The sequence below is a fragment of the Mytilus galloprovincialis genome, chromosome 5 (assembly GCF_965363235.1).
Source record: "Mytilus galloprovincialis chromosome 5, xbMytGall1.hap1.1, whole genome shotgun sequence".
Classification (NCBI taxonomy): domain Eukaryota; kingdom Metazoa; phylum Mollusca; class Bivalvia; order Mytilida; family Mytilidae; genus Mytilus; species Mytilus galloprovincialis.
In genome coordinates, this window is record NC_134842.1 from 3,277,175 (window position 1) to 3,291,351 (window position 14,177).

Consider the following 14,177-nt stretch of genomic DNA (forward strand, 5'->3'; position numbering starts at 1 on the left):
TTAGTATACTGTCTTTTGCTCTTATTGTGCTTGTCATGGCGTTATCAGCATTTTTTTAATTAAAAAGGTCGTGTCCGTCCCGATTCAGGAGCATTTGACCTTTGTAAGTCTTGTATAGTGTTTATACGTCAGCATATTGCGACTTATCTCCGAGTTTAGTTATTCGATATGAACAACACCATTCTTCTGAGGATTAACTTTACCGTTCAAGTACTCGCTAGTGTTTGGTGCGGTTTAGTTTTACAACATAAATCAAGTGCTTTATTAATGTTTTGTTCACCAAAGTGGTTTTTATCTCTCTAACACCTTCATCCAAGGGTAGCATTTTTTTTTATTATACTGAATGCCTTATGCAGCGCCTGCAAACGGAGTATATATCTCCTAATTGCTACGAAATTCCCGGGCTTGTATTTCTTATCATGATTTCCTTGATAGAGGATTGCTGCTCACAAGGAAGCCATAAAACCAAAAGTTCTAAATTGTGAAGTTGCAATCATCCTTTCGTAAATTTTACGTACACCATCACGAGTCGGTTGGCCGTTATGACTAACCGTTTCACAGATGATTTCGGATATGTTCCCTATGTCGCAACTACAATACCCTTTCCTTTTGACGAATGTGACCAACCAAATAAGACTTTTTACCGGATTTGTAAAAGCATAAGCAACACGATCGGTGCCATATTTGGAGCAGAATCCGCTTATCCTTCCGGGGCATCCCCAGTTTTGGTGGGGATCGTGTTGCTTAGTCTTTAGTTTTCGTATCGTAGTTCCGTGGTGTTTAGTAAACACGTAACATCATTGATTACTATGTTATGCTTTATTCTATATAGATTCTTATATTCATGTTTCTGTCATTGTTGTTGTCAACGTTATTTCAACACCAAGAACAAAATGACAGAATATGTCACATCTTTCCCAACAAAACTACCAATTTGATATTCAAACGCAAATTCAAAACCAAACTCGCAATGTCATAGCAGAAAACAGCCACAGGATAAACTGCACATTAACCACAAAATCATTAACAAAATTCTGAGCAACACAAACTTGAGCAAAATACTGGGAACGATCTCGGGTACTCAAGAATGATAATTCATCGTGATGCTCATATAATTTCTTTCAAATCGTATTCAAATCTCTTTCACTTCTGCAATTTGATAGTACCATTTGCTTGCAATTCACTAAAGAAATTATAAACAAATCAGAGCTTATCAAATACCCCATAACTGATTTCTTTTTTATTTCTTTTATTTGTATGAATATAAGCAGTATGTTCTTGTGTAATTTCTTTATGATGTTTATTTAGAATGACGTATTAAATGATTTCAAAAATATTTGTTAACTTCGTTACCTAAAATTGTGTGTTTTTGTTATAATTTGTTAACTTGGAATATCAAAGGAAATGATTTGATAACTTTTTAGCTGTCATTGTGTTTTTCAATGATTATTTGCTAAAGTAAAAAAATTAATTTAACAAAGAAGATTGCAAGATGAAGCGCAAGATATACTATCAATTATGACAATTGTAAGTATCTTAGTCATTAACTCATTCTTTTACAAATTCAATTGATAATATTCAAATATGTCAAAGGTGTTAACCTTTTTAATTCGATAACTGTGCAGTTCAGTATCTCGTTATACATTGCAATTATGTACTGGCTTGATAAATTTTCAAAAAAAAAAGGTGTAAAAGACGTGTACACAGATTGAGGCATGCAATTAAACACTAGCTTCCAGAGTCAGGAGACAAAATTCACTGCCAAGTTTTATGTTTAAATTTTTCGTCATGTTAACTGGTCAGGTCTAGGACTGTAAGTTCATAGCTCCATAACAGAGTTGGACCAAGACTATCGCCTATATTCGACATCCTTCAGGTACACGTGGTTGCCTATGTGGTTGTCAAATCTCATTAGGGTCAAATTCGGGAGAACACGGACAAGTGAGAGAAACCTTTCACAGAGGGAAAATTGGTTTCTCATGGCAACCCAAAATAATAATTCTTAGACAATCAACGGAATAGATTGGGTCAAATGAAGACAAGAGCACTGCAAAGTGTTGGGGTCTCATGGTCATACCATACTTTTGGTCTAGATTTAAATGATTTAATCTGTGATTGTTAGTTTTCTCGTTTGAATTGGTTTAGATTGTCATTTCGGGGCCTTTTATAGCTGACTATGCGGTATGGACTTTTCTCATTATTGAAGGCCGTACGGTGACAGATAATTGTTAATTTCTGTGTCATTTTGGTCTCTTGTGGACAGTTATCTCATTGGCAATCATACCCCATCTTCTTTTTTATATTGACAACTCCATGGCTTAAAATGAAAATGACAGACAAATAATAGTTCACATGACACAACAATGAAAACTACTAGGCAAAACAAATCCCACAAAAAATATTCCATGTATATTCATGAATAGAAAGTGCAATTGGTTCCAATATGTTAAATCAATGGAGTCAAATAAATAAAATGCCCTATACAAAAGGGTCGAACTGTTATATATGATACATTGACATGGCATGACTAAAGCAGGTTCCCCCTGGGAAAATGTAAAGGTTTCTTTTTGATGCCACTTTCACAAAAACAATTGATTGTTCGCGTTTTCAAAAAAAAATTCTCCAGAAATATAAAGATATATTTTCGTTTAAAAGTTGCCTTTCTTTCTGACAAAATAATATCAGTTTGCAGCACCGTTATGTCATTTACCGTTAATTCATTTTGTTCGTATGTACCAATGCTCGTGGATGAAGGAAAGCATGTTCGTGAATATTAAATTTCGTGTTTAGCCGAAGTATGCATATAAGCTTTCAGAAAACTTGTGTTATTCTATGAAAATTTGATATACACCATAATGATAATTAGTATCCATAGTACCAAATATCTATTTCTGCATTCTATTAACACTCAAAAATAACAGACATTTCCTTTTTCGGGATTTTGTTTATGAAAACAATATTTCACGGACATTTCATGGACGTCCAATTGACACAAATAACTAATTGAAATTCAAGTTAATGATTCAAGTCAACTGTCCTTTATGAAACGCATGAAAATGGTATGTTATTTGAACCATACATAACATTGTTAAAGAATAAGGACAACCTTATGAAACATTTTAATCTCAATTGAGTCCACTTTTTTTAAACTTAAAAATTTGAGACCGAATCTATTCGTTTGAAATACTGCAATAGATGCACAAAAGGCATCAAACTAATCCAGATTCGATAATTACATGGAAGTAATCAAAATTGCGTTTAAATTCTAAAGTTGGCTGAAGTATAAAAATACCTATATGTTCGAGGTCTCCGTTTTCAGATCTTCTTAAATACCGAAATATCAAAAAAGCAACTGCGAATAATGCCACAACTATAATAACTCCAACTATAATAAGAGTACTGAAATATAAATGTAATTATAAACATAACAAATAGAAATTAGAAAAAATCTACTGAGCTCGTTTTAGTTATATTGCACATCTTATTAAACAAAATAGTATATAGAATGTCAGTCGAACAGCCATTATTTATAAAACTACACTTTATAGATTTTTTTTCTGTGTATTTGAATTGTAACACTGAACATCTGCATAACAGTTATTAACATGTTTATGATATCATAATAACAACAAACAATGACTTCAGATATTAACCAGATGCTCCGCAGGGCGTAGCTTTATACGACCGCAGAGGTTGAACCCTGAACGGTTGGGGCAAGTATGGACACAACATTCAAGCTGGATTCAGCTCTAAATTTGGATTGTGATTAAATAGTTGACACAGCATAGGTTTCTGACACAGAATGAATGTGTTCTAATGAACTTAAAATTTTTGTTTTCTCTTAGAGCAATTCACTATGCTGTTGAATATTAATCCTCTCAAAAAAATGTTTGAAGAAATGTTCTTTTTTATTGATGAAATTTCAAATGAGAAAAATTGAACCCAATTTTTTTAATCACATCCCCCTTTCCCTTATTCCAAAACTAATCTCAATTAAAATTTCTAATGGAGTTTGCAACAATAACTACTCATTTAAATACATCATAAAATATTAAGATGTAAAAAAAACTGCTTGTTATCACTGAATGGTAAAGATTATTTTAATTTATCAGTTGGTAGTAAAAAGTGAATATACATTGTATATTGTATATAACAAAGATTTAAGTTGATTCTGGACAAAGAAAGATAACTCCAATTAAAAAAAAAAATCTTGCTATTGCACAATATTTTGCAATTAGATATTTCTTGCTTACTATTCTGGACAAAAAAAGATAACTCTAATTAAAAAAACAAATTGCTATTTCACAATATTGTGCAATTAGATATTTCTTGCCATTGCGCAATACTGTGCAATTGAAAAGACTTGCTATTGCACAATACTTAATATAATAATTTTAGATCCTGATTTGGACCAACTTGAAAACTGGGCCCATAATAAAAAATCTAAGTACATTTTTGGATTCAGCATATCAAAGAACCCCAAGATTTCAATTTTTGTTAAAATCAGACTAAGTTTAATTTTGGACCCTTTGGACTTTAGTATAGACCAATTTGAAAACAGGACCAAAAATGAAGAATCTACATACACAGTTAGATTTGGTATATCAAAGAACCCCATTTATTCAATTTTTGATGAAATCAAACAAAGTTTAATTTTGGACCCCGATTTGGACCAACTTGAAAACTGGGCCAATAATCAAGAATCTAAGTACATTTTTAGATTCAGCATATCAAAGAACCTAACTGATTCATTTTTTGTCAAAATCAAACTAAGTTTAATTTTGGACCCTTTGGACCTTAATGTAGATCAATTTGAAAACGGGACCAAAAGTTAAGAATCTACATACACAGTCATGACAGTTAGATTCGGCATATCAAAGAACCCCAATTATTCAATTTTGATGAAATCAAACAAAGTTTAATTTTGGACCCTTTGGGCCCCTTATTATGTTGGAACCAAAACTCCCAAAATCAATACCAACCTTCCTTTTATGGTCATAAACCTTGTGTTTAAATTTCATAGATTTCTATTTACTTATACTAACGTTATGGTGCGAAAACAAAGAAAAATGCTTATTTGGGTCCCTTTTTGGCCCCTAATTCCTAAACTGTTGGAACCTAAACTCCCAAAATCAATACCAACCTTCCATTTGTAGTCATTAACATTGTGTTTAAATTTCATTGATTTCTATTTACTTAAACTAAAGTTATTGTGCGAAAACCAAGAATAATGCTTATTTGGGCCCTTTTTTGGCCCATAATTCCTAAACTGTTGAAACCAAAACTCCCAAAATCAATCCCAACAGTTCTTTTGTGGTCATAAACCTTGTGTCAAAATGTCATAGATTTCTATTAACTCAAACTAAAGTTATAGTGCGAAAACCAAGAAAATGCTTATTTGGGCCCTTTTTGGCCCCTAATTCCTAAAATGTTGGGACCAAAACTCCCAAAATCAATACCAACCTTCCTTCTGTGGTCATAAACCTTGTGTTAAAATTTCATAGATTTCCATTCACTTTTACTAAAGTTAGAGTGCGAAAACTAAAAGTATTCGGACGACGACGACGACGACGACGACGACGACGCAGACGACGACGCCAACGTGATAGCAATATACGACGAAAAAATTTTCAAATTTTGCGGTCGTATAAAAAAAGATATTTTACACACGCAAAACGGGCTTACAAATATGACGTACTTATGTTACAAGGTACGTTTTATAGACTACTTTTTCCGATAGATGTCACGGTGACTATTTTTGTTGTGTATTTTGTTACATCAACGTCATTTGGACTCCGGTGAATAGCTGTTAAATACTGTAAACCAACTTTTTTTCGCGGATACTTTATTTCGCGTTCAGCACTTTCTAGCCCTCTTTAATGCGATTTTCAAATTCACTTAATGTAGTATGATTAGGAAATGATTGTTTGCGACAATTTGTATTCGTGTTATGTATCGCGTCGCAAAAATAAATCGCTCGCGAAAATAAGTTGGTTTACAGTAATCAATCATAAAACATCTCCCATACATATATGTATAATTTGATATAGTGTATTCAGAATAATGTATAATGTCTATGAACTAGTAACAATTGTTTGTGGTGATAATGATCTATGTATACATGGTATAGTACACATCATTGAAGGCAATTAACAACATTAAGAAAGTGATTACTCAATGTTGATAACTAGAACCATTGTGTGGTAGCCTTTCTTGTAGACGAGTGGGTCAAATTCCCTTTTTTAGATTTTGAATGAGTGTTGATTCGCAATGTTGGTGGTAATTACCAATCATGAACATGTACCCAGTTTTGTTTTTAGTCTAGAGGTTAATTAAGAAGCAGTGCTCCCATTGTTTCATTAACGTAGCAGGTACTATATTACAGTGTGTGCATTCTTCCATATTGTTATTATTCAAAATAACATAGTACTCGAAAGTAAAAATACCCTGTTTACGATTTAACCTTAAAACAGTTAGAAGATTTCAGTTAGAAAAATGTGTAGCCTTTATGCTAATGCTTAAGCAGAACAATTAATAAGTTCACAGGGATGAACAAATCTAAGCCCACTTCCATAATTATAAAAACTGCTACATATAAATATACAATCAAAATAATAATGATTTACCTTTAACAAATTTCAGACTTGTCTCATTAGCAATCACACTACCTCTTCTTATACCAATATAATAGTAAGAAAACTTGGAAAACAAATATAGTGATATATCTTACTTACATTTCACTTTCAGACAAACTTTTATTAGTATTTGAATCTGCAATAAAGTAAATTAAAGTAAAGTATCAACAATCAGTATATATGTTAGCGGCAATAAGTGAAATTAGGCATTAAGCTTAAATCCTAGGCAATAGGCTAACGCCTAGGCAGTAAGTCTAATGCCTAAATGATGTTAGGCATTAGTCTTAAATCCTGAAAAATGTGTGTAGGCATTAAGCTTAATGCCTAAAATATAAATGCGAGTAAATAAAAGACAATCATTCATTCAAATGAACAAAAAATTATTTGTTTCATCATAGCATTATGAGATAGTATGGGGCTTGTTTATCAAAACTCTGCTAAGATCTGTTCTATAAGATACTCTTAGAATGGAAATTATAATAAAGTTAGGACCGACTGACGACATGTCTCCGCATGCACAACGAAGCTACATGACTGTATCTTAGGATTATTTTAACTAGGATGTCATAACCGCTGTTATAAGTATTGGCGTAAAAGAAAAATACCAATTGAAAAAAAAGATAATTATTAGTTTTTAATTAAAGTTTATAAATAATTTTGATATAATAATTGTACATTTAAACTCTATGAAACAAAACATAAGTAGAAACGTATAACTACGTTATATAATTTATTAGAATTGATCAAACTAATTGTAAATAGATAAAATTAAATATATATTTGAGGAAACTGAATTCGAAGTGTCACGGTTTCATACATGTACTTAAAAGTTCAAAGTCAAATCTTGTGCATCTTTCATATAAACTGTGAGTACTTCAACAACTTTATTTTATTACTGCAAATAACATACGTGTTAATATGAGCAGGAGAAGAGATTCGAATTTTACTGATGCAGGGCCCAGTTTCATCCTAATTATAAAAAAAATATGTGGTATGATTGCTATGAGACAACTCTCCAAGAGACCGAAAATAAAATCACTAATAAAATATTTTATTTGAATTAAAACGCATCAAATAATAAATTTTAAAATATGAAAACTTGATAGAAATTTGTGTTAAAAAAAATTGGTGGACTGTTAACAAAAGCAATTTATTTATCCAATACAAAAAATTGAAAATGATGTGAGCAAAATATGATATCTTAATTGTGTCTAATTTTGACCAGCTCAAACCAGCTCGACTTAATTTTCAAATAATTTTTTTAAATTATTCTTTAGAATCTCGCCCTTTTGGAATTAAATACAATCACTTTGTAAAAGAGTTTTTAACATTTTGTTATACCTCAAAAACATGAAAAAAGTATGAGTTAATTCTGTTTTTAACCATGTTATTTGCTTAAATTACAATCTTATTAAAATAAGTTCTCATCACTTGCTCCTCGATTTTTTATATGTCGCTCACACGGCGACATATAAAAATCCAGGAGCAAGTGATGAGAACTTATTTTAATAAGATTGTTAAATTACTAAACTTAAACTTACAAAATATGCTAAATTTGAAGATCTGTCAAATGGATTTATATTTACACATGTAATATTTGAAATATTATTAGTAAACCACTTTATATCAAGAATAAATCACCTAATATGAATAGATCCCAGAGTTCACTTATTGCCTAAAGTTATGTTCGGCAATAGGATGAATAATCATCATCAGATTTTAGGAAATAAGCTTAATGCCTGAAAATTTCAGGAAATAAGTTAATGCCTAGGCGTTAGCTTATTGCCTAGGTTTTAAGCTTAATGCCTAATTTCACTTATTGCCGCTAACATATATATACGATTACTCGTTACGTTAACTGTCTTATAGCAATAAGCTGGTCATTTAGAACTGAAAACAGCTCCTCAGAGTAAATGTCATTACCGCGATGACACCTTTTAGTTTACAACCTTTTTCGCAACATTGTTAATGATTTCCATAGAAAATTCTTTACCCGAATTCGTTAGGACGGAGAGCATTAAATCATGACCTACGAATTGAAGATTCAGAGTACCATGTAAGACATGATAGAATTGAACGAGGTGTGAATTGGGTTTTTAATGAATTGGTGTTTTATTTATATCAGATTTCAGCATATTTCTACATTAAGAAGAGCTTATCTAAGCTATGACAATGCTCATGATATCCAGTGACAGTTTTAACCTTTTTTAAAGGTGCAGCTTGTAAATTAACATCAGCATTTGCGTTGCATGATTTCATTTTTACTCGTAGCACTAACACTACATTCCAATGATATTTTACAATCTCCAATTCGGATATCTGTACATATGTTTTATAAAATATAGAAAACACTTTTTCCACCACTAAGCGATTATATCTGCCATTTGACCGGTGTCGAAGTTAGACAAGACAGAAATAAAGTTCTAAAGCACATAGATGGATAGAGAAATACTCACGCAAACGTTCTGTGTTTACACTTGATCGTCAAGTGGTTTAAGATTTCAGAAGAATTGAAAGTATTCTACCACCACACATCAGCATGAAATCGTATAATAATATCAAAATATTCAAGACCTAGTTTCCATTAATTTATTCTAACTTACGTTTGCATCCTTCTTTGAACTCATGCGATAGCTGTAAAATACTAAATTTCTTTTTACCAATAACGCATGATATGTTGATATTCCCACATTCATTGGTTTGGTAAACCAAATCAAACTCCATTGAGTAAAAAAGGGATTTTTTAGTATAATTTGTCTTTGAATAAGTGGTTATATCTCTGTCCTGAAATGCAATGAAGTAAAGATGATCAAGAAAATTGTGTTTTATAAAGTAAATAACCGAACATATTCACCAATGGGCAAGTTGTCTTGTTTGTTTTATAGCGTACGCATGCAAATGCAAGTATATGTATTTCATACGTTTACATTATCTGCGGGTTTTTATTTGGTTATTCAATCTAAAATATAATCCAGAACATAGTCATTTGCAAACTTGTCTACTCCAGAAGTGATCCTTGTGTAGACATAACGCTCGCTATGCGTACAAATTGTATGTCCAGATTATTTGATAATGTTTGTCAACATGAATAAATGCCATCAACGGTAAGTATTTCATAAATGAGAATATTACCAATTGAGAGGTCAATCGGTCGGTCTTGATAAGATAAAACATTGATGTGGTCCTTGTCTGTAAATTAACATTTGTAAAATACTTTAAAGAAAAGGTGTTGATATAACAATGCAATTATTTAGTCTGCAAATCAAACATGCATTCGGTTCTTTTTTCGGACATACGCATTTACATATTTGACTTTAGGGCTTAAAGATTCGTACATGTAATACACAAAAGAACAAAAGTGACAAAAGCTTTTGTTTCAGATTTTATAATTATTATATAGATCTGACCCACGAATATACCTGAAACGGCTATTTTGGGTCATATACATCAATTTGGACATGTTTATGACATCATAATAACAACAAATAATGACCAGATATCAAAAACGAAGTTGTCTGCTATTGCAGCTACATGTAAAATTGAGAATGGAAATGGGGAATGTGTCAAAGAGACAACAACCCGACCAAATAAAAAACAACAGCAGATGGTCACCAACAGGTCTTAAATGTAGCGAGAAATTCCCGCACCCGGAGGCGTCCTTCAGCTAGCCCCTAAACAAATATATACTAGTCCAGTGATAATGAACGCCATACTAATTTCCAAATTGTACACAAGAAACTAAAATTAAAATAATTCAAGACTAACAAAGGCCAGAGGCTCCTGACTTGGGACAGGCGCAAAAATGCGGCGGGGTTAAACATGTTTGTGAGACCTCAACCCTCCCCTATACCTCTAACCAATGTAGAAAAGTAAACGCATAACAATACGCACATTAAAATTCAGTTCAAGAGAAGTCCGAGTCTGATGTCAGAAGATGTAACCAAAGAAAATAAACAAAATGACAATAATACATAAATAACAACAGACTACTAGCAGTTAACTGACATGCCAGCTCCAGACTTCAATAAAACTGACTGAAAGATTATGATTTCATCATATGAACATCAGGCACAATCCCTCCCGTTAGGGGTTTAGTATCATACCATCATAACATATATAAGAAGAACATAACCCGTGTCATGCCAACAACTGTTTTTAGAATAAATGTGTTTAGGTACTTATTCTATTTGATAATACAGCATTTCTTGTATGTATTCATAATTCAGACATACAAAATACAAGTCATTGATAGATTATCATAATTGAATCATAGATTGCTGAAGACACACCTACAAATAGCAAACAATACATGCATATTGAGGAGGAGAACATATATGTTCATGAAATATATATATTATATTTTAATTTTGTTTAACAAACAAATTGAATGGGATTATTCGTCAAGGTTTGTTTAGGCACAACAACACATCAATCTGATCTTTTTCTTTTTTAGCCATGGCGTTGTCTGTTTGTTTGTGATCTGTGAGTTTGAACGTCCCTCTGGTATCTTTCGTTCCTCTTTTATATAGCGATTACTTCGAATCGAACCTTAAAGGAGTAGGTCCGGTAAGGCCCCGTTTTGGCCCAAAAATATAACAGTTTTACAAAATTGTTAAAATGTAAACTTTTAGTTATTTATTGGACAGTTGAATGCTTCTGCTACATAAATATGGGCTGTTTTGACAATACAATGCACATGTATCGGGTTGTAGCACCATTAAGTCATGCTAAATTACTGAAATCGTCAAAATTCTATCATTTTAGTTAAATTTTAGACGGTTTCCGTGTAAAACGAAAGTGGCCGCATTCGTGTTCATCCTTAATATTGCAATGTAAGTTGTATTTTATGATAAATTATATAACATATATAAAGGTTGTGGATGAACACGGATGCGGCCACTTTCATTTTTGACAAAAACAATCTGAAAAGTGACGTTTTTTGGCATATTTGAGAGATTTTTCATATTTGAGCTTCAATCGGATCGTTTTTAATGACTTAATCAGTTAAAATCTTTCACATAAACTAATTGAATCAAGTGAAATAGACACTTAAGTGTTTAAAAAGTGGTCAAAATCTTTCTTCAGATGAAACTGAAATTTGAGGCCAAAATGAGTCCTTACCGGACCTACTCCTTTGACTGAAGCATCAACCTCACATTTCAAATTATGTGGTAGACCGAGTCACATCTTAGCAATGATCTTCAGCAATTAAAACAAAGAAGCAAGCAACTATTTTTTTTTAATCTGATTCCCTTCCATTTGATTATCAAGTGATAAATATTCAACATGATTTACCTGAAATTCTGCGTTACATATTGGTTTCGGGTAGACGGATGCAACTTCTACAAACGCTTTAAGGTATCCTCCTTTCAATGTGAAATTCTTTGTTATATCTTCTTTTTTTGGTTTTGCTATTAATTATAAAGATTCAGTTTGATGATTTGATCTTAACAGTAGAAACATGCAGTGATTGTAAACTACTGTTTTATTTGTAATGTACCATACATGTAAAGAACGGCAGTGTAATTTGTTTTATGAAAATAACCGGGTTGTATGATCTTTGTTTGTTGAATAATCTCACAATACAGTGGAATAACAATCAAACCCTCTTTAGGAATTTTTAACCTTTTTTTATTCGAGCGCGTCACTGCTGACACTTTTGTAGGCGAAACGCGTGTCTTGCAAAAATACAAAGTCTCAATCCTGGCTTCTATAATTGGTTTATTCACTAGTTTATTGCAAACCAAAAACTTATATCAATTATGCTCTACAGGGGGATATATGAAAATAGTCTTTGCATGTCATAGTCTTGCAGTGAGAAGCCCGCGGAGAGTCGACATGTAAAGAGTCTATGATTAGGAAATCAAATCAGATGTTAAACATAACTTGACGTTTGCGTATCCAAAACTGTATTTTCTCCTAATGAGAAGCGTATTAAAGTTAAATTCCGACCATCATTTTTTGTTTTTTCGATCTGAAGACTTGACAATTTTCAAGTTTTTTTTATTTTATTGAGTAAAAAATGAGGTTTGTCTCATACACAGTTTTAGTGAACTTTCACGGTCATGTGAGTCTATTGTTGCTGATCAACTTTGGGTCAACCCGTGACCTACTGTCAAACTGATAAAACTCTATATTCAAAGCTTTGCAGAAAATTGAGAATGGTAATGGGGAAAGTGTCAAATAGACAATCCCCCCTCCGACCATAGAGCAGACAACAAAAGTTATTTTTAATTTCTACATCCCCGGGCCTGTACAAAGTCAAGAAAAAATGACAATTGTTATCAATTCGTTTGATGTGATTGAGCTTTTGATTTTGTCTTTTGATTAGGGGCTCTCCGTTTTGAGTTTTACTCGGAGCTTAGTACTTTTGTTATTTCACATTTTTTTGGACTGCTGAAGGTGAACAATTAGCTAAATAGTCCAGGGCATGTTTTATAATGTATCGTTCTAGTATTTTCTGTTGATAAATATAAAAAAAAAGATCAAAGACTCAATTTTTCGTATGCGCAGAATGTTTTAAAACAATGGAAAATGCTTTATACTAAACATTTTAATATTTGAAAATGAGCAAATCCGATCTTTATTGCTCAAACAATTCTACAAGAGCAGGTGCACACCTTCAACATTAGTGCATTTCAATGGACCTTGATTGAAAACTGTTGGGGGAGTTAACTACAAAAAAGCTGTGAACCCTATTTCATCAATTATTCGCAAAAATAACTAAATTGTCATGTTTGAAAAATAAGAAGTTTTGGTGTTAGTTCCAATGAGACAACTCTCCATCCAAGTCATATTTTTATACAGTGTATATATACGTCTATTCTTTTAATAATGTTGAGGCTCTGCTATGCACGTGTGTAAATAATCCCTAGTGAGATGTCTGTTTGCGGATGCTACAATGTACTTATAAAAAAATTGAGAATGGAAACGGTAAATGTGTCAAAGAGACAACAACCCGACCATAAAGCAGACAACAGCTGAAGGTAACCAACAGGTCTTAAATGCAGCGAAAAAATCCCGCAATCGGAGGCGTCCTTCAGCTGCCCCCTAAACAAATATATATACTAGTTCAGTGATAATGAACGCCATACTAAACTCCAAATTGTACACAAGAAACTAAAATTAAAAATCATACACGACTAACAAAGGCCAGAGGCTCCTGACTTGGGACAGGCGCAAAAATGCGGCGAGGTTTAACATGTTTATGGGATCTCAACCCTCCCTTATACCTCTAGCCAATGCAGAGAAGTAAACGCATAACAATACGCACACTAATTCAGTTCAAGAGAAGTCCAAGTCTGATGTCATAAGATGTAACCAAAGAAAATTAAAAAAACAATGACAATAATACATAAATAACATCAGACTTCTAGCAGTTAACTGACATGCCAGCTCCAGACTTCAATTAAAGTGATTGAAAGATTGTGTCTTCATCATATGCATATCAGGAACAATCCTTCCGGTGAGGGGTTTAGTATCATACCATCATAACATATATGAAAAGAAAATAACCCGTGTCATGCCAACAACTGGGTTTTA

The 14,177-nt window shown here is 32.5% G+C and overlaps 1 long non-coding RNA gene across 1 annotated transcript; it reads right to left on the reverse strand.

The window, feature by feature from the left end:
- Positions 1–3,292: 3,292 nt before the first annotated feature.
- Positions 3,293–12,047, reverse strand: LOC143074263 (uncharacterized). Its single transcript, XR_012977762.1, has 4 exons — positions 11,931–12,047; positions 9,239–9,419; positions 6,735–6,771; positions 3,293–3,399 (listed from the first exon to the last, which is right to left on the reverse strand). It is a non-coding gene; the product is annotated as an uncharacterized LOC143074263 (long non-coding RNA).
- Positions 12,048–14,177: the final 2,130 nt, after the last annotated feature.